Below are 25,683 nucleotides of genomic sequence, written 5' to 3'. Positions count from 1 at the left end.
TTACTTTGGAGATGAAAAATTGGAATAATCGTCGTTATTGTCAGGTACTTGAAGACTTATATCTATTCTCTCTTCCCTCAGCGATGGTGACTATCGTTCATTGTATAGCTCCATCATGTCGTGTGCGTAGGAGCGTGCATGAGGGCGGATGACAAAAATAATATTCCCAAAGCAGTGTTACAGTCAGCAGACGTGAAACAAACTGTCGAATCCTCGCCTGGACGCTGGGACCATTGGCGGGTGTATGTGCTTGTTGTACGGTTGTATCTATATAGACAGATTAATAAGCTGCTTAATAATGTCATAAATGTGTTCTTGAGCTGCGGGAAGGGCGGAAGGATATGAAAATAAAGCGGCAATCTAACGAAACTAATATTAATCAATGCGAGCAACGCCTCCCGGACACGAAGGGCTACTGCAGTATTAATCAGTCTTTGAAAGCGGTTATTCCACCCTCCCTCCAACAGTCCAACATATTTTCTCATCATTATCCATCTCTCATTTTTCCCTCTCGTCCCTCCGCTGTCCCATTCCCTCATTTGTCCCGCTTTTTTCCCGAGGTGTCGCCGCTTCACTCCTGCCCCTCCCCGTAATCAGTGTGGCGGGGCGTTCTTTCCATCAACCTCCAGCGCCTCTTTCACGACTCTCTCCCGTCTTCATTTTTCACACTTATCCCTCTTGTGGTGCATTCCCCTCCTCCTCCTCCTCCTCCTCCTCCTCCTCCTCCTCGTTTGCAATCTCTTCATTCTCGCGGCTGTCTCTCTCTTGGCTCGTATTTCGCTCTAAATCATGTTACGGTTTTTATTTTTCGTTTCATAATTCTCGTTGATATTTTTTTGTTTTTTTGTTTCGCGGCATGTTAGAAAGGCTCGGTGCTTCTCGCGCTTATTTTTTTGTTGTTGTTATTGTTGTTGTTGTTGTTTTTGTTTTTGTTGTTGTTATTGCTGTTGTTGTTGTTTTTGTTGTTGTTGTTGTTGTTGTTGTCTTTACGCGTGCTCAAAGACGTCCCTCAGCAAGAAGAAAGTAAATATAAAGAGAGAGAGAGAGAGAGAGAGAGAGAGAGAGAGAGAGAGAGAGAGAGAGAGAGAGAGAGAGAGAGAGAGAGAGAGATTGCAACAATAAAAATTCACATATCCATTTATTTTTTTAGTAAATGGCTACACACACACACACACACACACACACACACACACACACACACACACACACACACACACACACACACACACACACACACACACACACACACTCATGAAGCGGGAATCAAGCGGCGTGAAGGCCAAGTGAAACAATTTGAGCCAAGGATAGAAGGTGATGAAAGCGGAAAGTATTTTTTAGCAGCGATTAGCAGCGTTAGAATTAAAGGGTGAGAACTGCTTATTTATGTCCTCCTCTCCCTCATCCCCATCATTATCACCTTTTTCTACTCTGTCATCATCTTTATCCCTCTCATTTTCCTCCTCTTCCTCCTCCTCCTCCTCCACCTCCTTTCTCTTCTAATTCTTCCATTTTCGTTCTTCCCAGCATCAGTATCATCATCATCATCACCACCATTATCATCTCTGTCGTTCTCTCTCTTCTCTCCTCTCTTTTTTCCACCTCTTCGTACTCCTAAACATCACCTCTATCATTATTACCTTTATCATCATCCTTTATCCATCTCCTACATCTTCTCTCCCCCTCTTCCCCCTCATCGTTTTCCTCAACATCAGTACCAGCATCTTTATCACTTTTACCATCATATTTAATCACCCTCTTCTCCACATCCTCATCCTCATCCTCATCCTCATCCTCCTCATCATCGTCGCCATATGAGAGACAATGTACGTGACAGGAATATCACTTGTCTTCCTCCACCTTGTTAAGCGTCTCTTAGGAGAGGGAAGGGGGCGGACAGCTGCTAATAGGACAGGTAACAAGGTAGGCAGGCAGAAGGGAGGAAGGAAGTGCAGCAAGCCGAAGTTAGCAATCCCTTGGCGACAGTAATAAAGTTTTCTATTTATATTCGTTTCCTTTGGCGATGTTTTGATAGTGAATTGGGATGAAGGGCGACGGGAGGAGTTGATAAAGGAAAAATAGAGAGGGAGGGAAGTGATTTTGTTATGAGAGTTGAGAAGGAAGGAAGCTAATTGTGTTTCTTACATATACTCGTTTCCTTTTTGCGATGTTTTGACGGTGAATTGTGATGAGGAGTGACGGAAGGAGTTGATAAAGGATAAAAGAGAGGGAGGAAGTGATGGTGTTATGGTGGTTGAGAAAGAAAGGGAAAGGTAATTCTGTGTTTTTTATTTATACTCGTTTTCTTTTGCAATGTTTTGACGGGGAATTGGGATGAGGGGTGACGGAAGGAGTTGATAGAGAAAAGGAGAGGTAGGCGATGCTGGAATAATGGTTGAGGTGGCAGACGAAGGAAGGAGTGTAAAAGCTTGGGAGAGGAGGCGATGAGAAGGAAAGAGTGTAGAAGCCTGAGAAGGTGACGAGAAAGGGAAGGAAAGAAGGGGAAGGAGTGGACGAGAAAAGGTAGTAGGAGTAAAAAGGGAGAGAAGTGGAGAAGAGAGAAAGTTGGACAAGGAGTAGTGAGAGTATGAAGGGAGAAAAGTGAAGGGGAGAGGAATGGACGAGAAGAAAGAAACATAGAAGAGAGAGAAAAGTAAACGAGAAGAGGTAGAAGGAGTAAAAAGGGAGAGAAGTGGAGAAGAGAGAAAGTTGGATAAGGAGTAGTGAGGTTAAGAAGGAAGAGAAGTAGAGAGAGGAATGGACGAGAAGAAAGAGACATAGAAGAGAGAGAAAAGTAGACGAGAAGGGGTAGAAGAGTATATTGTGGATGAGTGAAGGGAACAGAAGATTGAATTTGCTGGGCGAGATATGGAAGGGGAGTTAAGACAGATGACAGGACAATACAGAAAAGTGACAAGGAAGGAAGGAAGGAAGGGAAGGGCAGCGCCAGGGATGAAGGGAAAAGAGAGGAAGAGAAGAAAGAAGCTGAAATGATGAAGGGGAGAAGAGGGGAGGAAAGGGGGAAGAAGGAAGGAAGAGAAGGATTGTGGTAGGGATCAAGGGGAGTGAGAGGAAGAGGAGAATCTGAAGTGATGAAGGGAAGGAAAGGAGAGGAAAGGGGGAGGAAAGGGAAAGGAAATGGGAGAAAGAGAAGAGGAGATAAAGTGGTAAGTGGAAGGAAAGGGAAAGGAAGAAAGGAAATGAAAAACAGTGATAGTGATGAGAGAGAGAAGAGAAGAAAGGTGATGAGAGGGAACGTAAGCAAGGGAACAACAGCGGTAGTGATGAAAGGAAGCAAGAGAAAGATAAGAGAAAATAAAATGATGAGTGGAAGAAGGAGAAGAGAAGCAGTAGTTATGAAGGAAAATGGGAGGAAAAGAGTGATGAGAGAGAGGAGAAGAGGAGAAAGGTGATGAGAGGGAACGTAAGCAAGGGAACGACAGCGGTAGTGATGAAAGGAAGTGAGAGAAAGAAAAGAGAAAATAAAATGATGAGTGGAAGAATAGAGAGGGGAAGGAAGGAAGGGAAGGGAAGCAGTCGTTAAGAAGGGAAATGGGAGGAAGGGAGGAGAATATAAAGTGATGAATGGAAGGCGAGGGGAAGAGGGAGTGAAGATGGGAGAGAAGAGGGCTGAAGATAACTGGAGTAGGGAAGATGATTCAATGAAGGGCGTCGCCGTCATCGTCACCGCCATACGGGACCCACCTTAACTCAATTACCTGTGGTGGCGGGGACGATTCACACCTGTTGCACGCGTTGATGTAATTAATTGGCTCCTTGTCTCCCTAATTATCTGGCTGTAAACCCGCTAATGAGCCGCCACTAACCTGCACCTCTTCCGCTTAATTACTTTTTTTGTGGTTGGTAATTATGTTTGGTATTGTTGTTATTATTTTTATTTATTTATTTATTTATTTATTTATTGCTGTTTGTTTTGGTTTAATTATTTTTTTTTGTTCCCGTTTTCGTTTTGCTATTTTTTTTTTACTCATTTGTTTATCTTTGTGGTTGGCTGGTAGTTATTTTTGGTGTTATTATTATTATTATTATTATTATTATTATTATTATTATTATTATTATTATTATTATTATTATTATTATTATTATTATTATTATTATTATTATTATTATTATGTTCTAGGTTAATTATGTTTGGTTCTCGTCGTCATTTTTTCTATTACTTTACTCTCATTTGTATTTCTTCATGGTAATTATTTTTGGTATCACTATTATTATCTTTTTTTCCTATTACTATGTTCTTCCTTAATTATTTTTGGCTCCCTTTATCTTTTTTTCTTTATCAATATTCTGTTCGGGCTAAATTATTATTGCTTCCCCTTAAATTTGGTATATTGTTTTCTTTAGTTTACCTGTGCTGGACGGGGCGCGAACACCTGCCTCACCTGTGTAGAGATAATTATGGCTCGTCTTTGGGTAGCGAAGACAAAGGAAGTGATGCCGAAGACAGAAAGGAAGGAAGGAAGGAAGGGAAGGGCAGCGGCAAGGATGAAGGGAAGTGTAAGGAAGAGAAGAGAAGCTGAAGTGATAAATGGGAGGTGAGGGGAGGAGAGAGAGAGAAGGAAGGAAGGGAAGGGCGGCGGTAGGGAAGAAGGGAAGTGAGAGGAAGAGAAGAGAAGAGAAAAGCTGAAGTGATAAAGTGGAGGTGAGGAGAGGAAAGAGAGAGAAGGAAGGAAGGGAAGGGCGGCGGTAGGGATGAAGGGAAGTGAGAGGAAGAGAAGAGAGAAACTGAAGTGATAAATGGGAGGTGAGGAAAGGAGAGAGAGAAGAAGGAAGGAAGGGAAGGGCGGCAGTAAGAATGAAGGGAAGTGAGAGGAAGAGAAGAGAAAAGCTGAAGTGATAAATTGGAGGTGAGGAGAGGAGAGAGAGAGAGAGAGAAGGAAGGAAGGGAAGGGCGGCGGTAGGGAAGAAGGGAAGTGAGAGGAAGAGGAGAGAGAAACTGAAGCGATGAAGGAGAGGAACGGGAGAGGAAGAGACATATACATTTAGTTATTCTTATTTTTCTTTTCTTTTTGATTAAGCTCAGCAATTACATTCTTGGATATATAATGTTTTCGTCGCTCGTATTATGTTACTTTTTTTTATTTTCGTTAAACCAGGTAATTATTTATCTTGGGTATATAAGGTTTTCGTCCCTCTCCTTATTTTCTGTTGTTTTTTTGGAGCTTCGTAATTATTTTCCCTGGAGATACAATGTTTTCGTCGCTCTCTCACTACTCTGTTTTTTCGTTAAGCTTGTTAATTATTTTCCCTTTTTTTTACAGCAAGGGAGGCAACTCAAATAGCCCGCAATATATACACTGCCAATACCGACATACAAGGGGTGCAGGTTATCTCATTTATCACATTTACTGACATACAAGGGGTGTAGGTTACCTCATTTACCACATTTACTGACATACAAGGGGTGTAGGTTACCTCATTTATCACATTTACTTACATACAAGAGGTGCAGATTATCTCATTTATCACATTTACTAACATACAAGGGGTGCAGGAAGAAACTTTTATATTTCCAGCAGTTTTCAAATTCAAAACATACTTCATCACTTACTCAAAAATAAATAAAAATAAACTTGGGAGGGACGGATCACAATAGGCAGTCGACAAAAGTCATCCACCCTCTGTTTGTAAGCAAAGCCGCGTATCCGCAGATCAAGATGGGATGCCTCAAAATACGTGGATGGCAGATGACACCACACCGGGGCTATTGTTTTTTTTAGTCTCACGGTGTTTTGTTTTTTTTCCCCTCAATTCTCTTTCTCTTTTGGCCACTCTTCTCTACTTTCTACTTTCTCTACTTTCTTTACTTTCTTCTACTTTCTTCTTGACTTTATCTACTTGTTTCTCTTCTTTCTCAACCCTCTTTACTTTCTTCTACTTTTTTCTTTACTTTTTCTCAACCTTTTCCACTACTTTCTTCTCTACCTTATTTACTCTCTTCTCTACTTTCTCTACTTTCTTTACTTTCTTCTACTTTCTTCTTTACCTTTCCTCTACCTTTTCCACTACTTTCTTCTCCACTTTCTCTACTTTCTTCTCCACTTTCTCTACTTTCTTCTCTACTTTCTCTACTTCTACCTTTCTTCTTTACTTTTTCTATACCGTTTCCACTGCTTTCTTCTCTACTTTCTTTTCTACTTTCTTCTTCTCTTTCTTCTCCACTTTCCTTCCTCTCTATTTTCTTTTATCACGAAGTACCAGCGGGATCATTAGCTTTTCCTTATGTTTGCCCTTGACCTGCTGCCTTTGCTGTAAGAAAAAAGCCACTCAGGAAGAGGTAATCATAACAACGGACGGCTTTGTATAAGTTTGTTGTCCGTGGTGTGAGGTTTGTTTGTTGCTAGTAGTAGTAGTAGTAGTAGCTGTAGTATTTTGGTATTGTTCTTATTATTATTTTTTGCTGTCGGTTATAGGTTGTTTTTATTGTTATTCCCGTTATTATCAAAGGTTCAGGGAGGTCTTGGTGGTGACGGCGCAGCAATGGTGTGCGTAGGGGACTCTCTGTGGGGGCGGGTGGTTGGCGGCGGCTAATGGAGAGCAGGAGGCAACACTATTAGCGGTGTTAGTGGGGGCGGTGAGGTAGCGTTATATACATCGGCTAAACTGAAGTACATGGAATTGAGTGCGATCGTGGGTGACTCTGGAAGACGAAAATAGAGTGTGTACCCTGAAGAGAGGTTACGTGATGCAGCAGCGGCAAGAGTAAAGCGAAGTGATGTGAAGTTAACTGGAGTATTGAGTTTGGTCGCAGGGGAACGTTGAAGGACGAAAATAGAACGTGTTTTTCCTACCGTTGACTTGGTACAGCAGCGGCAAGGGGTCTGAAACACTGATTTTTTTAGTTATTGAAGAACATATATGTTTTTTTCCTATCTATCCATCTATTATTTGTTTCATTCATCAGTCTATCTTTCTATCTAAGTATCTATCTATCTATCTATCTATCTATCTATCTAACTGTCTATATATCTATCTATTTGTCTTTTTGTCTGTTTATCCATGTTTATCCACTCGTGAATTGGAATACAAGGAGAGTATCCACAGTGACATTCTAGGGAAAAAGTTGCGTTTCCGTTGAGGTGTGAGGCAAAGAGAGAAATGGGTGGCGAGGCGGCCTTCAGAGCTTCAAAGAGCGACGGAATGTTGTGAGCACGGGGAGAGAAAGAAACCTTGGGTGTTTTGTTAGTGCGGAGAGAAAGAGGCCTTGAGAAATCTCCCCCCCCCGCCATAAAATTCAATACTTAATAAGAGGCTCTGACCGCCAAAAGGAAAGAAGGGAATAAACGAGGAAGGGAGGGAGGAAGGAAGGTGAATGCGGTGTATAATGGGCCAAGAAAAATATCAGACTGCGCGGTGCGACACGAATCTGTCTAAAAATAATTGAACGTTGGAGGAAAGTCTGCCTCTGGGCGGGGGAAGGAGAGAAGAGTTTATCGAGAAAAATGAAAAAAAAAAATAAAGGAAATGGAAGCCTGTGTAGAGAAAAACAAGACACGGGGTAGGAAGGAATGGAAACGATAGAGTACTGAAACTAAGGATTTGTGATAAGAGATATTGAAGAGGAGGGTTCTGAAAAGAGAGTCTGCGTCTGGGTGAGGAAAAAAAGTTTATCGAGAAAAATGAAAAATAAAGGATATGGAAGCCTATGCAGAGGAAAACAAGACACGGGGTAAAAAGGAATGGAAACGATAGAGTACTGAAACTAAGGATTTGTGATAAGAGATACTGAAGAGGAGGGTTCTGGACGGAGAGTCTGCGTCTGGGTGAGGAAGGAAAGTTTATCGAGAAAAATGAAAAATAAACGGAAAGGAAGGTTGTGCAGAAAGAAATAAGACAGGAAAAAAATCAAAACGATATTGTATTGTGACCGAGACTGCGAAGAGGAGGAAAGTGCTCTTCAAAAAGGAAGGAAAGAATAGTTATTGACAAAAATGTGAATAAAAAAAAATACAGCACGGGGTAGGAAGAAATGAAGGCGATTGTGTATTATGACCGAGATTGGGAAGAGGAGGAATATTTCCTCGGTAAGAAAGGAAAGAGAATTTTACCGACAGAAATGAAAAATAAACAGAAAGAAAGTTTGTACGCAGAAAAAAAAGAAGACATTGAGTAGGAATAAATGAAAACGATACTGTATTGTGACAGATTGTGAAGAGGAGGAACATCTGCGTCTGGGCGAGGGAAGGGACGAAGAGTTTACCGACAGAAATGAAAAATAAAGGGAATGGAAGCTTGTGCAGAGGAAAATAAAACATGGGTAGGAGAGGAAGGAGAGGAATGGAAGCTATAGAGTATTGAAACTGAAGATTTGTGATAGAGATTATGAAGAGAAGGTAGTTTTGGTGAGGAAGAAAAGGAAAGTGTATCAACAAAAATGAAAAATGGAAGGAAGCTTGTGATTGGTAAAAAAAAAAGATGGGGCGGGAAGGAATGAAAACGATGAGTATAAGAGGAGAAAAATCTGTGTTTGGGCGAGGAAAGAAAGGAAATTTATCGACAAAAGCGAAACGAAAGCGAGAAGGAAGCTTGTTCATAAAAATAAAGTAAAACGTGGGAAATTGGAAAGAGGAGGGAAGCCTGCCCTTGGGTGAGGAGAGAAGGGAAAACTAATCGACGAAACTGAAAAAATAAATAGAAAGGAAGCGTGTGAATGAAAAAAATGAGTCAAGAAGGAATGAAAACGATAGTGTATTGTGATAGAGATTGTGGAAAGGAGAAAAGTGAGGAAGGAAAAAAAGTTTATCAAAAATGAAACAAAAAAGGAGAAAAAAAGTACATAGGAAAATTACATGGTAGCAATGTATAGCGTATTGAAACGAAGGGTTTGTTTCAACGAGGATTACGAAAAGGAGAAAAATGTAGAATGAAATAAAGTTTACCGACAAAAACGAAACAAGAGTGGAGAGGAAAAGTGCATTAGAAAAATTACATGGGGTAGAAATGTGTAGAGTATTGGAACGAAGGACTGTGAATAGAAGGAATATCTGATTCTGGGTGTGGAAAGTAAGAAGAGTTTATTGACAAAAAATGGAAGAAATGAAATTGAACGGAAACATATGAAAAAAAACATAAAAAAACGAACGAAATTAAAGCTTTGAGTTACGAGGATCATGAAAGAAATACAGTAAAGAGCGACATAAAATATTGTTGATTGGAGTTTGTAGGAGGAAAAAAAACTTCTCTGATAAAAAAGAAAATAATAGAAAACGATTTAGTGTGCTTTTGTGTTCCTTTTATAATTATTTACCCTTGAACTGCTTCCTTTACTGACAAGAAACGGATAAAAAGAAGTCTGGGAGGGGAGAGGAAGATAAAATGGATGATATAGCGTGGGGAGAGAGATAAATAATGGCGAGATTAAAAAAAAGTACACCAGTTTCCGAGTAAGAAGAAGAAGAGAGAGAAAATTTGTGGATAAAAAACGAGATGGGGTAAGAATGAATAAAGAGAGGGAGAGCATTGTAAGGAAAGAAAGATTACTGTGCGATTAAACTGTGGAAGGGTAAATAAAGATGAGAAAGGAAGGGGAAGAGGAAAGAAAATAGAACAATATAATATAAAGAATGGACGTAAGAATATTGTAAGGGAAGAGAGGTTGCTATATGGTTAAGCTGAGAAGAGATAAGAGAAAGGTGAGGAAGGAAAAGAAGGAGAGTTGAGATTAGAACGATACATTATGAGAGGGTATTAAAAGCGATGTAAGGAAGGAGAGATGGCTGGAAAAATGAATGGATAAAAGGGGAAGAACACTGTGAGAAATGAAAGTGTGTGAAGGGATAGAGAAAGGCGAGAAAGGAAGGGGAAGAAGATAGAAAACTGAACGAAATATTAAAAAAAGGGAATTAAAAGCATTGTAAGAAAATTTAGCTGCGGGATTCAACTGCGAAGCGAAAGAGAAAGAAGAAGAAAGAGAAGATAAAAGAGATGGATAGCATGGAAAATAGTAATAATAAATGTTGAGAAAAGTATTAATAGTTATTTAAAGGGTGAGAGAATGGCGAGATGATAAATGACAGAACTGAATAATACTAATAAATGGTAGAAAAATGTATTAAAGGATATGCAGTTGGCAAGAGAAGGGCGGAATAACAGAAAACAGAACAAAATAATTAGAAAGGGTACAGGAGAGCATAAAAAGGAGTGAAAATAATAAGAGAAAAACGGGGATTGAAGAAAGTGATTTTGATAAAGAGAAGGAACTCATATTAAAGATACAAAAAGGGCAAAAGAAGGACGGAAGGACAAACAACAAACAATAATAATAAATGGTAGAAAAAGGGCAAAAAGGTGGTGGAGGTGTCGAAGAAGATGCTAGAGGCAAGATTGAGGTGGTACGGACATGTTTTGAGGCGAGATGGAGAAAGTGACGAGAGGAGAATACTAGAAATGGAGGTGCAAGGAGGAAGAAGGAGAGGAAGAGCTAAGACGAGATGGAAGGAATGTATAGCAGCAGACATGAGAGAAAAGGGCCAGAACACCAACATGACAGGCGATAGAGGAACCTGGAGGCGGCTCATCAAAAACAGCGACCCCGTATAAAGACCGGATAATAGGCTGCTGAAGAAGTAGAAAAGGGTAAAAAGAGGATAAATTTGGTAAGATAAGGATGGGAGTACAAATAATGAAATAGAATAAAATGAAAGTATGAAAAATATAACATAGGGAAGATAAAAAGAAATAGGACAGCTAACGAACACAAATATTATTAACAAAGGATGGAAATGACTATGAAAAATATATAAAATAATAAGAAAAAGACGGGAGGACAAATAACAGACCAAAACAACATTAGTAAAAGGTAATAATAATAATAGATAATAATAATAATAATAATGATACTACTACTACTACTACTACTACTACTACTACTACTACTACTACTACTACTACTACTACTAATAATAATACTAATAATAATAATAATAATAATAATAATAATAATAATAATAATAATAATAACCATAATAATAATAATACAAATAACAATAATAATAATACATAGTAATAATAATAATAATAATAATAATAATAATAATAATAATAATAATAATAATAATAATAATAATAATAATAATTAGCGTGTTAATTGCACGGAATTGTACGGATTCTTCTCCCCGCGTCGTGATTGGGTTTATAGGGAAGCCCGCTACAATACTCCCCCCTCACCAAAAACGTCCCTCGCGCCCGAAATTGGAGAATAAATTACCGTTTTCACGATAAATAGCGGTTATATCGCTTAACAAACATGAACTGAATAGACTTCGGCCAAATCCGCGCCAATAGGTCAAAATTTGATGTTACTACGATGGGTTTAAGTGAAAAAAAAAGAATAAACTTCGGCCAAATCGGCGCCCATAGGCAAAATTTGGTGTTGCTACGATGGGTTAAGTGCCTCAAATTTCACTTACAAACCCTCAGCCCTTAGCGTATTAATGTTATAGATAATAATAATAATAATAATAATAATAATAATAATAATAATAATAATAATAATAATAATAATAATAATAATGTGTGTGTTCGTGTAATTACATAAATGGTAACGAAACAAAATGACATTAATAAACAGGTGATAATAATAATGATAAATAATGTGTGTGTGTGTGTGTGTGTGTGTGTGTGTGTGTGTGTGTGTGTGCAATTACACCAAATAACCACGAAAAAAAAGGTCTACAAACATAATTACCGAACAAGGTGCATTTTTATTTATTTATTTATTTATTTATTTATTTATTATTTAACCGTGACTAAATATTTTTGCTCGCTCGTGTGTGTCAGAGCCGGCGAGAAGCTAGACTCGCTTAATGAGATATTCCGGGACAGGGGGGACGCCGGTATGAAGGAAAAAAGTAAGAAAGGAAAGGAAATGATAATCGGATAGTCTAGCGGGACCTCGAAATTAGGAGAGTGAGCACAGTGAATAGAAAATCACATTATTCATATTTCCCTGGAGTCAGAGGCGGCGGCGGGGCGTTGAGGGTGGCAGGGGTGAAGGGGAACGGGCGGGAAGGGCAAATGGTGTGAAAGAGTAGCTCGTCTGACGCCATGTAATGTTAATAATCCTGAATCCTTTCTTCCCCGTGACTGGGAGGAGGAGGAGGAGGAGCCAGAGAGAAGAGAAAGGGGGAAGGAGAAGGGGCATGGAAGGCAGGGAGACTGGGAGGAGGGGATTCAGGGAGTAGAGAAGGAAAGGGAGCGGGGAGGCGGGGAGGATGGAAGACGAAGCCGCGGGGTCTCGAACACGTGAACAGAGCGACGGTGACACAGAGGAGCTCACGCAGATTATTACAGCCATTATGCAAGACCTGGAAAAAGGAAACGTATTATCCCAGAATAGAAGCCGCACCGATGAGAGAGAGAGAGAGAGAGAGAGAGAGAGAGAGAGAGAGAGAGAGAGAGAGAGAGAGAGAGAGAGAGAGAGAGAGAGAGAGAGAGAGAGAGAGAGAGAGACGTCTGAATTATAAACGGAAAGAGGAATAAGGTAAAACGAAATTGTGTAATATGATAATGTCTTAATGGAACACCGCGGAGGCCGTAGAAAGGAAGGAAAAAAGTGGATACGATTACAGAGGCGAGAGAGAGAGAGAGAGAGAGAGAGAGAGAGAGAGAGAGAGAGAGAGAGAGAGAGAGAGAGAGAGAGAGAGAGAGAGAGAGAAGGTGAAAGAAAGACTCCATAAATTAAAAAAAAAGAGGTATATATTATTAGAATCAGGTGGGAAGGTTTGAGAAATGTACGAGTGGTTTTAGAGGTGACGTGACCGTAAGAAAGACTGAATAAATACCCAGGTGTGTATTATTAGACTCAGGTGGGAGGAGGTAAGCAATGTACAGGTGATTTCAAAGGACGGAAGGGCAGAATAAATAACGAAATAAGGAAGGGTAGAGAGGAGTGTAAAAAGGTGTGAAAATGGTAAGAGAAGAACGGTAGGAACAGAAGATGGATAAAAATGATATTGGTAAAGGAGGGGAAGAGAAGGGAGGGAAGGGAAGGGAAAGGTAGCCGGGTCCTGTAAGTCAGCCTTTAACACGCCCCCCCCAAGATAATGTAAGTAAATAAGTAAGTTAAACCCGTAAGTTATCTCAATATGTACTAGTTTTGTCCCCATCTTTTTTTTTCCCCATTTGTTCCCATTTTTCCTTTTTTTCTTTGTTTTCTTTTGTCTTTTTTTGTCCCCATTTGTCCCCATTTTTCTTACTTCACTGTCACTATCTTTTCCTATCCTTGTTTGCTCGTCGATTTAAGCAAAGCAGAGAGAAAACTACAATTGAACAGAGAGGCATATTAGTACAGGTGGGAGGAGGTAAGAAATATAAGGATGATTTCAAAGGAGGAGAGGATATATATCAATGAGAAAGACTAAAATAAAAAAGAAAGGGATATTATTAGAGATGGGAGGAGAAGGGAAGCAATATAAGGAAGATATCTAGTAAGGAAGGTTTCAGAGGAGGAGGAGAGGAAGTAAAGCAGCAAAAAAAGAAAATGATAAACTACACTGAACAAAAAGGTATATTATTAAAACCAGGTGATAGAAGGGAAGCAATATTGGGAAGATTTCAGGTAAGGATGATTTCACAGGAGGAGGAGAGAAGTGAAGCAGTAAGAAAAACCTACACTGAACAAAAAGGTATATTAATAAAACCAGGTGATAGAAAGCAATATTGGGAAGATTTCAGGTAAGGATGATTTCACAGGAGGAGGAGAGGAAGTGAATCAGTGAGGAAAAAGAACTATATTGAACAGATAGGTGTATTATTAGAGGTTGGAGAAGGGAAGCAATGAAGGGAGGGTGTCAGACGCAAGACGAACATGTAAGGCGAGAGGGAAAACTGAATTAAAAGGAGAGAAGGAAGATGATGAAAAACAGGTGTGAGGGATAGTATTAGCAGGTGTGAAAGGCAAGGTTTAATAGGAGCATTAGATGAATGAAATTGAGGGTATTTTTGGCAGGTGTGCAAGGTGAATAGAGACGAATAAAGTTGATGATATAGGTAACAGGTGTGGAAAACAAGGTAAGGTAGGAGCAACAGATAAATAAAGATAAGTGGGTAAAAGGGATGGGATAAAGATAATAAAGATAGACAGAGAAATAGTGGACCATTTATCATCATGTATGTGAGAGGGTTAGGGGGGGAGTTGTGTGCATGTATGTGTGTGTGTGTGTGGGGGGGGGGTAGGGAGGGTTGTCTGTCTGGTTTTGTGTGTGTGTGTGTGTGTGTGTGTGTGTGTGAGAGAGAGAGAGAGAGAGAGAGAGAGAGAGAGAGAGAGAGAGAGAGAGAGAGAGAGAGAGAGAGAGAGGACAGTTTATGCGTGTCATCCATTTAGGACTCACAGCGGTAACTCTCCTTTATGAGCTCTGAATTCCACCCTCTGGAAGCAATGTCACACGAGAGGTTATTATTATCATTGTAGTGGTAGCAGCAGTAGTAGTAGTTGTAGTAGTAGTAGTAGCAGTAGTAGTAGTAGTAGTAGTAGTAGTAGTAGTAGTAGCAAATATCTTTCTACCTCCACAGCAGAGGATCGTATATCCAACACAAAGTCCCCAAAAGACGCCAATATTCTCCTCATCCAGGAACTTGTTTACTCCCTCATAAAGCATAAAAGCCGCTCGAAGAAGAGGGAAGTATTTTCTTTCTTGTTACGTATTATTTTGTGCGTGTCTCCTCCTCGATGTTTTTCATGTGTGCAAAAGTTTGTTGTCATTAACCCCCAACGTTGCCAGATTCTCGTACTTTGCCTCTTATGTTTGCCGATTTCCGACCCAAACACTGCTTTCATCACCCAAATAACTGCCTTCACATATGGTTAGCGTTTAAATGGTTAATTATTGGTGTTTCTTGGCAAGAGTTATGAGCCAGAAACCGGTAAATACGCGGCTCTGAGTACGATAACCTGGCAGTCGTGTTAACGCCGCCACTGATGAAGCGGAAGAAAACAAAGAAGGTGAAGAAGCGAAGTGAAGGAGTAACGATAATACTTTCTTTGTGTATCAGTGACGCGGGAACAAGAAAAAAGAAAAGTATAGGAACAGTAATGACGATAATTACCACTACTACGGTAAAAATGGAGGAGAAAAGGAACCGTGAACGAAGAGAAAATAAGTAAGGAAAGAATAATGTAGAAAAAGAGAAAGGGGGAAAAACAATAATGACGATAATATTGTTGCCACTACTACGGTAAATATGGAAGATAGAAACAATAATGACGATAATATTATTGCCACTACTACGGTAAATATGGAAGAGAAAAGGAACAGAGAACGAGGAGAAAAAAGTATGGAAGGAAAAAATGTAGGAAAAGAGAAAGGGGGAAAGATGGAAGGAAGGAAGGAAAGGAAGAAAGGAAAGAGAATGACAAAGAAAGAATAAGAAACATGTTATGATAATGATGATGAAGACTACGATAAAGGTTATGATCAAGAAGGAAATGATGATGATGATGATAAAAAAAACATATAGAAAGAACAAACACACTGAACCAGGACAAGGAAAACAAAAGCAAGCCAAGAAACAAAGAAAAAACACGAGAAAATCAGGAAAAGAAAACCAAAACAGAAGAATCACCACGAAACAGAAACCTACCAGAGAAAAAAGAAAAGAGGGGGAGGGTTGAAGCCATGGTTGAAGCACAAGACGCAGCTCCACCACCAACTGCAGCGCACGAAGCCTCAGTGATTAGCCCCTTAATACCCAGCAACGCGAGGGGCAACTTCGGTAATGACCCAGACAAGTGCGCGGGGCAATTTCAGGCCAGTGCACAAAGTTACCGAGACAGCGACGAAGGGCGAGAGCTCGGTCTTGTGGTGGTGGGCGGCGGCTGAGAAAGGAGGTTGTGGCCTTGGTGTCGGCGGCGGTGGAGCGTGGGACGGAATGAAGAAAGGAAACCAAGAAAGGAAGACTTGCGAGGTGATAACGAATGACAGAGAGAAAGAGAGATTTTGAGGAGATATGTGTAGAAAGATAGATAGAGAGAGAGAGAGAGAGAGAGAGAGAGAGAGAGAGAGAGAGATTGCAAAAATAGTATAAGTTTTCCCATTTCTAAACCAATAACAAATACTACTACTACTACTACTACTACTACTACTACTACTAACACTAACACTGACAATAGTATCACTTTTTTTTTTTTTTTGCTTCTCTTTTTTCATCATATTCTTCTTCCATCGTCATCATTAAAATCATAAAAATAAAAAAATCTTTATCAACACCTTGTTATCGTCATTTTGCTGCAGTTTTTTTTTTATGTACTTTGTTGTTGTCGTTGTCATCGTTGTTTCTTTCTGCGTAGCTTGCGTTGTTGTTGTTGTTGTTGTTGTTGTTGTTGTTGTTACTGTTGTATTTGCCGCCGCTGCTTTCACAGTTATTGTTGTTCCTTGGTACAGGGATCCAGTCTCTTCTCTATTCTTAAATCTCAAAATGGAGAGGACAAGAGAGAGAGAGGTGAGAGAGAAAGGAGAGAGTGAGGAGAGAGTGAGAAGAGAGTGAGAAGAGAGTTGAGGAGAGTTGAGAAGAGAGAGAGAGAGGAGAAGAGAGGAGAGAGAGAGAGAGAGAGAGAGAGAGAGAGAGAGAGAGAGAGAGAGAGAGAGAGAGAGAGAGAGAGAGAGAGAGAGAGCATCCTCCTGTTCCTTGGGCTTCAATAAAGGTAAATCGAACCATTATTCTGAGGAGCGTCGTTAATCAACCTCAGTCACCTGGCGTCTCTCTCTCTCTCTCTCTTCTCCCTTCCATCTTCCATCCCGTCCTTGTAACATTTCAATATTTTCCAATCCGTGTTTTCTATTATTTCATGCAAACAACCAACTTTCTGTCCTTATCAGATTTTCTAAGTTGGATGGTCTTGTTTTCCGCAGGTGCTCTCGTGTGTGTGTGTGTGTGTGTGTGTGTGTGTGTGTGTTTAGTTCGTCAGTATATACATATGATTTTTACTGACAACAAATTCATTTAGGAGATTATCAACAAGCCCCTGGAATCCTCTTTTTTGATATGTTCCAGTGTGTCTGTGAGTGTATTTTTAACAGACACACGCAAATAGACAAAAAATAAACACACACACACACACACACACACACACACACACACACACACACACACACACACACACACACACACACACACACACACACGTCACTCCCAGGCGTGGAGGGGCTAATGAGTTCTCTTTGCTGCCGCCTACCTCTAATTACCTGGACCTTATTAGAGACACCTGCCTAATTTGGAGGTGTGTAGCTAGGGAAGGTTGGGCTATAGGTCGCGTTGTATGGTTAATAAGCTGAGCGGGACAAGATTTTCTTTTTTTTTTAGGGGGATTTTATTTATTTATTTATTTATTTTTTTGAGTTTGGGTTTTTGTTTGGTTTCATTACTGTCTGTTTTTCGTTAAGCCTGATAATTATTTTTCCTTGATATATAATGTTTTCGTGGTTCTTTCATTACACTGATTTGCATTTGGCTTGGTAATTATTTTCCATTTTTTTTACGCCAAGGGAAAAGGAGAAAAAAACCCAGCAACAGAAAGCTCGCTAGACGCTGCTGCTTGGACGAAAGAAAAAAAGAACGAGAATTTGTCAGTGCATGTTTTTTTTTTTTATTTGTGTGTGTGTGTGTACCTTTGGAGGAACACGACAAAGAGCATGTTAGAACCCCCCCCCCCACCCACCCACCCACCCCACCCCACACACACACTCAAGTCTATGTATGTTTTATGGCTCGTGCGTTGGCGGGGAAAACACACCCAAAAATAACCAACTTTGCAGAGATGTTGTTTTCGTCCTCGGCCGCCTGGTGCTTCGCGGGGCAGACACGTAACAGGGAGACGCGCGGCGGTAAAGGGGAAAGGTAGATGGGTTCAGTAGGTCAAAGTCGTTAATCCCACCCCTAAAAGATAAAGTAAGTAAATAAGTAAGGAAGGAAGAAATTAAGGAAGGGAGGAAGGAAGGAAGGCAGTCACAAGCGTTAACTCCAACCCCAAAAAAGGTTAAGGGTAGGAAGGAAGGAAGGATGGAAGGTAGGAAGGAAGGAAGAAAGGAAGGGAAGAAATAAAGAAGGAAGGAAGGAAGGAAGGAAGATAAGAAGGAAGAAAGAAAGAAAGAAAGAAAGAAAGAAAAAGAAAGAAAGGAAGGAAGGAAGTCAGCATTAACCCCAACTTAAGAGATTGGGTAAGGAAGGAAGGAATAAAGAAAGAAAGAAAGAAAGAAAGAAAGAAAGGGAGGGAGGAAGCCATGAGTGTTAACCCCACCCCAAAAAATCTATTAATTAGTAAATAAGAAAGTAAGAACGTAAGTCATCAGCGTTAACGACAGTAACGAATAACGATTAAATAACATGAAAAATGACCAATCAACAGCGTCCATCTTTTTTCTAATTTTCTAACTAATTAACTAACCAACCAACGGGAAGCATAAGCAAGGAGGCGCGTCGCTTCACTCGCCGCCTGATTTTCTGTTTCTCCTGTTTCATTATTCTTTCTTTCGCGAAATATGCCAACCCAAAGAGACCGAATGATATGTGAAGTAAACGAAAACACATAAGCAATTTCAAAGCCCAAAGCGTTCATCCTTTTTACTTCTGTCTGTTTCTTTATCCTTCCATTCGTAAAATACGCCAACCATTTTTATTAGTCTCTTTACCGTCTCTGGTCTTTTATTTTTCATATAAATGCCTGCTTATTGGAAGAACTTTGTTTGGGTCTTTGTTTTTTTAATATTCCCCTGATTCCCTTTCATGAACCTCAGTAATAATAATAATAATAATAATAATAATAATAATAATAATAATAATGGAAAGATGAATGATGAAAGATGAGAGAAACTGAACGGCCATGAAAGCGTTCTAAAACCCATTCCAATTAACAGATAACAGCCTTCATCCTCTCTAATCATCGCTCATTTCCTTCTCCATCGTTCATGTGGCTGAGCTCTTTTTTTTATTTCCTGAGCCATCTGTACTGAATATTAAAACGATGAAAGACGAGTGAAGACAAATCTGTATAAATAAAACGGCCTAAGAACATGATTAATCCTCTCACCTCCTCTCCAAATCCTCTTATCATTATTTTTGGACTAGAAATCTGAGAGAAGCTGATGGCGGAAAATAGTGTCTGGATGCTGTGTTGGGAGATTTGATGAAGTGGTATTGTTTTTTTGGGGTTTTTTATTGGCTGGAAATTTAAAAAGAATCGAATGCCGGAATAGAGTTTGGATACTGTGCGTTTGTTGTATCAGGACACCTCGGGTTGTATTATGAGACATTCCGCCGCCCAAGAACACATATTTGACAAGGCTTTCGTAGGAGTTGTGGGCATTTCCAGGGGTAGTTTTATGACCCTGGTGGTAGTCTGACCCTTCTTCTGTACCATGAGCCTAAAGAAACACATATTTGACAAGGCTTTCGTAGGAGTTGTGGGCATTTCCAGGGGTAGTTTTATGACCCTGGTGGTAGTGTGACCCTTCTTCTGTACCATGAGCCTAAAGAAACACTCATTAGAACCCGATTGCTCCCCTCTTTGACCTTTAGAAATAGCTGATGTGATATAGCAAAGTGTCTTGTAATACCAACCCTCTCCTCCCGAAATTGACCTATTTTTCGGCCACTCTAACTCTTTTTAGGAGCAGTGAGTAGCGGGCTTTTTTTTCACTTTTGTTTCCTTTTTTTTATGCCCTTGAACTGACTCCTCTGTTGTAAAAAAAATAAACTTTGTTGAGAGAATTAATGGAGTGATACGTCGGGGATAAATATACACATGTAGCTTGGGACTGAAGTGAGGAGGGGGCGCTGGGGGGAAGGTGAAGGGAGCAGAGGACAATTAGTAAGGCTTTGTGCGACCTGTTGCAAGCTCATTCTGAACTTGTTGTGATCGGCTACTGCAGGAGGGGACAAGCTCGCCGTCTCGCCTCGTCTCGCTCGCCGCCAAGCCCCACAGCACGAGGACTTGACGAGGACCAACAAGGCCAATTACGTTTCCTTGAGAGATGCTTTGTGTGAGTGTGTGAGTGTTTTCTGGGGGAGGGGGGTAGTGTGTGTGTGTGTGTGTGTGTGTGTGTGTGTGTGTGTGTGTGTGTTACGGGGGAGGGTTCGTGTGCGTGTGGGTGGGTGGGTGGGTGTGTATGTGTGTGTGCGTGTGGGAAAGAGACTGGGGAGCTTTTGATGCAGTAACTCGTGTTAATTGGTACACACACACACACACACACACACACACACACACACACACACACAATACCCAACCCCAACCCAACCCCAACCCAACCACCACCACCACCACCCCACTCCCCCTCCCCCCCCCCCCCCCCTTCCCCCCACCTTACAAATCCTTGCAGGCAACGAGTCGGAATAAATTAATGTCACGAGGATAAAAATACAGACAGTTCCAGTGCTTCTCCCGGAACAAAGCTTCTCAGCCTGCTAATTTCAGCGGCTGAGGGAGGAGGAGGAGGAGGAGGAGGAGGAGGACCGAGAGTGGAGGGAAAGCAGAGGGATGGGAAAAGAAAAAAACGGTGAATGAGACAGGCGTAAAAGAGAAACTGGAACAAGAGGAGGAAGGGAGAAAAAAATGATGGAAACGAGGGAGATAAAGGGGGACGAAGGATAGGCGAAGAGGAGAGGAAGAGGAAGCGAATTTAGAGGAAGAGAGAGAAAAGAAACTGGAAACAGGAGAGAGAGAAAAGAGAAGGGATAAGTGGAATGACATGTGAAATGGAGAGAATGAATAATAATGAGAGAGAGAGAGAGAGAGAGAGAGAGAGAGACATTGCCAAAGGAAGGAAGGGAAGGGAAAAATGAGGCCGAATTGTGAAGAGGCGATTTTTTGAGGAATTGAGAGGAAGAGGGAGAGGTGGAGGGAACCAGAGGGAGGAGAGAGAATAGAATGGTATGTGGAAGAAGGAGAGGGTGAACGGAAGGCGTAGGAGGATAATGACCGCTTAATGAGGCTTCTTGGAGTGGGGGGGGGAGGGGGGGGGGCGCTGGCCATTGACTGATTGGTTGATCCAGGAATAGCATCAGCCAAAGAGAGTATTTGCGGACCACGAATGATTTAGACTCGGTGGTGCGTGGGGACTGTTGGGAGGGTGTTGTTGTTGTTGTTGTTGGTGGTGGTGGTGGTGGTGGTTTTAATGTTATTGCTACTATTTTTTCCATAATAATGTTGCTGTTACTGCTACCTCTAGTACTAATTCAACCTTCACAACTACTACGATAATTTTTACGAGTTGGATTATAATATTGTTGTTTTTATTAGTATTACTGTTATTGCTACCACTAATCCTGCTGCTACTGCTACTACTACTACTACTACTACTACTACTACTACTACTATTGTCACCACCACCACTACCACCAATTCCTTCTTTTTTTTTTACAACAAAGGAGACAGCTCAAGGGCACAAAAAAAGGAAACAATAATAAAAAAGAAAGCCCGCTACTCGCTGCTCCTATCATGCACAAACCTCCCAAAAATACCCCCATAAGAAGCGACACAATAACACAATGCAGAATGAAAAATGAGAAGCCACAAAGCTCCCTCGGCTTAAGATCGCGAGGCGGATAAGAGCGATAGAAGGAACACAAGAAGATTCAGGACTTAGATTGTAAAAGGAAGCGGAACGAGCAGCGAGAGGATGATTAATTACGACGGGGAAAGCGACTGGAAAATGAGGCAGAGGAAAAATGGAAGCCGGAACTGGGAAATAAAGAGAATGTGGTATTATGTGTGTGAATGATGGTGGTGGTGGTGTGTGTGTCTGTGTGTGCGTGTGAGTGTGCGTGTGCGTGTAAAGGCTAATTACTTGGATAGGATGAGAGAGGGATAAAAAATAGGCAAGAAGACAAGAAAAAAAGTGGTTAAATGAATGAATGAAGAAGGGAAGGAAAAATTAAAGGAGTGAAGGAAGGAAAAATAAATAAGTGAGTGTGTGTGTGTGTGTGTGTGTGTGTGTGTGTGTGTGTGTGCTGTCATCGTCTTCGCAGGAAATAGTGGATGAAATCTTGCAATTAAAACGGGCGTAAGAAAGGCATCCCCCTCGCACCTGCCCAAACTTTTAATTAATTCCAGGAAAGGACTGACGTACCTTAGTCATCGGCAGCATCTCCTCTCGCGGCTCCAGGAGTTTTTTTTGTGTGTGTGTTCGATTTTCTATACTTGATCGTCTGCTGTTTATTGTTGTTATCATCCTTATTGTTGTTGTTGTTGTTGGTGGTGGTGGTGGCGTTATTGTTGTTGTTGTTCGTGGTGGTGGTGGTGGTGGGTGATTGCAGTAATGTTGTTTTTATCTACCACTGTCTGTTTATCAATATATCTATCACTCTATCTATCTGTCTATCTCTATATTTATCTTTTCATCTTTCTATCTACCTGTTTATCAATCTGACTATCTTCCCTATTTATCCATTTATCCATATATCCATCTTTCCATCCTTATATATACCCAATATCTATCTAACTATCTATCCATTTACCTGTCCATCTGTCTATCAGCCTTTTTATGTGTTTATCAGTCTGTATCTATATTATATTTCTATCTTTCTATCTACCTATCTACCTGTGTCACTACCTTTTGTTTCTTTTCATTTATTGTCTTTCTTCCTAAACTCTTTTCCACGGTCAAAATATTCAGATCATCAATATATGTTTCTATCAGTGTGTCTATCTATATGTCTATTTATCTATGTTCTCTATCTATCCGTCAATATATTATTCTACACGTGCTGTTTTCCACGGTCAAAATCCTCAGAACATGCCAGGTCGTAATTCCTCTCATCTCATTTGTGTTCCTTGTTCCTCCAGGTAGGCGAGGCGTCTGGTGTTCCCAAGGGCAGCAGCGGTGAGCCTCGGGGGACTGGGCTGTGTGGAGACCAGGTGAGGCTTTGCAGGTGTGTTGGTGTGCTGCCAGGTGTGTTGTGTAGGTGTGTTGGAGAATTATTACGGTGGTATGTTGCGGAGATATTATGTTATGTTATGTTATGGTAATGTTAGTGTATATTGGAAAACTATTGCGCTTGTGTTGCGTATATGTTTTGTGATGGTGGTGTTGCGTTTGGGTGTTGCTGAGGTATAATGTTCCTATGTTATGCTATGTTATGTTATGATTTGATGTTGTGGTGGATAAATATTGAGTTGGTGCGTTAAAGAAGTGTTGTGCTAATGTGTTGCGGTTGTGTTGTTTTGGTGTGTTGGTGGAGAAGTATTGTGTTGGTGTGTTTGAAAAGATACAGTTTTGGCTTGGTGCGGATGTGTTGTGTCGGTTTGATGGGGGAAGTATTGCGCTGGTGTGTTGGATAAGTCTTGCGTTGGAGTGTTGGATAAATCTTACGTTGGTGTTTTGGATAAGTCTTACGTTGGTGTGTTGCGGATATATCGTGCAAGCATTTTTCTCGGGTGGGCGCATTCTTTTTTTCAGTGTGTATATATTTTAAATCCAGACTTTTATTTACTTTTTGTTTGAGTCATGAGTTTAATGAGGTTGGTGATGGTGTTGGTAATCGTGGAGGTGATGGTTTTGTTCAATATTCGTGGTGATGGGTGTAGTGGTGATGGGTGTAGTGGTGATGGTTGTAGTGGTGATGAAGGTACAGGGGTGGTGGTGTTGATAATTAGGGCGGTGATGGATATTGTATGGCTCGTGATGATGATGATGGTGATAGTGGTGTTGCCGGCGTGGGTGGTGAAGGCATACTGGTGGTGGTAGTAGATGTATAGTGGGGATGGTTATGGTTGTGGTGGTGATGATGGTGATGGTAGTGGTGGTGATGGTGAAGATAGGCTGATGGTGATGATGGTGGACCGGGCGAGGATGTGTGGAGGCCATATTCTTATATATTTCGGCGCACGCACACACACACACACACACACACACACACACACACACACACACACACACATTATTCGACAAGGCTTTCATAGGAGTTTGGGACATTTCCTTGGGGGATGGAGGGGGGGAGGGTAGTTTTATGACCCTGGTGGTAGGTAGGTAAGTAGACTAAGCTTCTGTAGGCCTACCATGAAAGAGAAAATAATCATTCCCGAGAACCCGATTAATCTCCTTTTAGACTTTATGGAAGTTATTGATGTGAGCGGCGGCAGAATCTGAGAAATACCGACCCAGGAGACTCAATATGTGACCTACTTTACCTGTGTCTTAATTAACAGTTGTATATACGGCAGGTAGGGGATGCTGTTTTGTTTTTTATTTTTTATTTTTTTATTTATCTGTTTATTAGTAGGAGTGTGTTTACGTGTGTTTTGGGGGTAATTTTCATGTTTGTTTGTTTGTTTGTGTGTGTGTGATCGTGTGTGTGTGTGTGTGTGTGTGTGTGTGTGTGTGTGTTTTTCTCTTTCTTTTTCTAGTCTTACTTTTTTTACTGCTTCTGCTTTTCGTTCTCCTCCTTCTTTTCTTCCTCCTCCTCCTCCTCCTCTTCCTCCTTCTGCTTCATTTTGGTTCCCTCACGCTTCTTTAGTGAATCTTTTTATGTATTTCTTCCGATGATAATTTCCTCTCCCTCCTACTTCTCCTCTTCCTCCATCCTCTCTTTCTCTTCTCCTCCTTACACTTCTTCCGCCTTTCTGTCCATCTCCTCTTTTTCTCCTCATTTTGTGGTTATTCGTGATGTCAAGTTATTCATATCCTGTTCTTCCTCTTCCCTGTTGTTGTTGTCCATTTTGTTAACCGTCATTGTTGTTCTTCTTTTTCTTTCTTTTTTCTTTTTTTGTTCTTTTTCTTTCTTTTCTTTTTTCTTCTTGTTTACTTCCATTTCTCGTTTTTTTTTTACCTTTTTTCTCCCCCTCCGTTGGCTTCCTTTTCTTTTTTTTTCTCTTTCTTTTTCTAGTCTTACTTTTTTTACTGCTTCTGCTTTTCGTTCTCCTCCTTCTTTTCTTCCTCCTCCTCCTCCTTCTCTTCCTCCTTCTGCTTCTTTAGTAAATCTTTTTATGTATTTCTTACGACCTTGATATCTTCCGTCCTCTCCGTACCTTTATTGCTTCCTCCATCTTACCCCTTCATCCTATCCTCACCCTCTTCTTCTCTCCTCTCCTTTCATCTTCTTATTTCCCTTTATCCTGTTCTTCCTCAGCTCTCTTTTTTTTCCACCGTCATTTCATCCTCTTTATTCACCGTCTCTTATTCTTCTCTTCGTCCACTTTCCTTTCCTCCTCCTCCTCCTCATCTTCTCTCTCTCTCTCTCTCTCTCTCTCTCTCTCTCTCTCTCTCTCTCTCTCTCTCTCTCTCTCTCTCTCTCTCTCTCTCTCTCTCTCTCTCTGATCCCCTCCTCTTTACCTTCCATTTTTACCAGCTTTCTCCCTCCTTATCCCGTCCCTCCCTCCCTCCCTTTCCTCCTTTGGCATTTTTCCCTCCTTCATCTTTTTTCTCCTCCATCCTTAAGGTACACTGTCTTGAATTTTATCTTTCCCTCCATTTTTTCTCCCCTTTCCTCTCCCTTCTTCTCGCTGTCTCTTTCTTTCTATCCATCTATGTATCTGTCTTTATATCTTATCTTGTTTCTTTCTTCTTTTCCGTTCTTTCCCTCTCCCTTACCTCCTATCTGTCGTTTCTTCTCTCCCCTCTTTGTTAATCTTCCCCTCTCTTTTAACTTCTCTCTACCTCTTTCTCTCCTCCCTTTTACCCCTTCTTCCATGTTTTTCTTTTTTTATCTACTTTATCTCTATTTCATCTTTTTCGTTCC

At 40.8% G+C, this 25,683-nt stretch overlaps 1 long non-coding RNA gene across 1 annotated transcript in view; it reads left to right on the top strand.

Annotated features, from left to right (window-relative positions):
* LOC126986771 (uncharacterized) overlaps positions 1-22,879 on the top strand; it is a 102,941-nt gene extending 80,062 nt beyond the window's left edge. The window contains exon 3 of the long non-coding RNA XR_007739942.1: positions 22,793-22,879. This is a non-coding gene — a long non-coding RNA (uncharacterized LOC126986771). The remainder of the gene's footprint in view (positions 1-22,792) is intronic.
* The last annotated feature ends 2,804 nt before the right edge of the window (positions 22,880-25,683 follow it).

Source organism: Eriocheir sinensis, chromosome 63, assembly GCF_024679095.1.
Source record: "Eriocheir sinensis breed Jianghai 21 chromosome 63, ASM2467909v1, whole genome shotgun sequence".
In the NCBI taxonomy this organism is placed as follows: domain Eukaryota; kingdom Metazoa; phylum Arthropoda; class Malacostraca; order Decapoda; family Varunidae; genus Eriocheir; species Eriocheir sinensis.
The sequence above is the reverse complement of the archived record's forward strand: the minus strand, read 5'-3'. Positions and strand labels throughout refer to the sequence as shown.